General features: G+C 15.7%; 2 protein-coding genes across 2 annotated transcripts in view; one reads left to right on the top strand and one right to left on the bottom strand.

The window, feature by feature from the left end:
• Positions 1-344, top strand: part of LOC119412013 (gastrula zinc finger protein XlCGF57.1-like) — a 520,281-nt gene that overhangs the window by 61,119 nt on the left and 458,818 nt on the right. The gene's annotated exons all lie outside the window — the stretch shown is intronic.
• Positions 1-344, bottom strand: part of LOC119412005 (filamin-B) — a gene marked incomplete in the record, with an annotated part of 80,202 nt that overhangs the window by 17,329 nt on the left and 62,529 nt on the right.

Raw genomic sequence — 344 nt, forward strand, 5'->3', positions numbered from 1 at the left:
TTATAAGTGTTGTTATTTATTATAAGTGTTGTTATTTATTATAAGTGATGTTATTTATTATAACTGTTGTTATTTATTATAACTGTTATTTATTATAAGTGTTGTTATTTATTATAAGTGTTGTTCTTTATTATAAGTGTTGTTCTTTATTATAAGTGTTGTTATTTATTATAACTGTTGTTCTTTATTATAACTGTTGTTATTTATTATAACTGTTGTTATTTATTATAACTGTTATTTATTATAACTGTTATTATTATAACTGTTATTAATTATAATGGTTATTTATTATAAGTTTTGTTATTTATTATAACTGTTGTTATTTATTATAAGTGTTGTTATTT

This window comes from Nematolebias whitei, chromosome 7, assembly GCF_014905685.2.
Source record: "Nematolebias whitei isolate Nwh7 chromosome 7, NemWhi1, whole genome shotgun sequence".
Taxonomy (NCBI): Eukaryota; Metazoa; Chordata; class Actinopteri; order Cyprinodontiformes; family Rivulidae; genus Nematolebias; species Nematolebias whitei.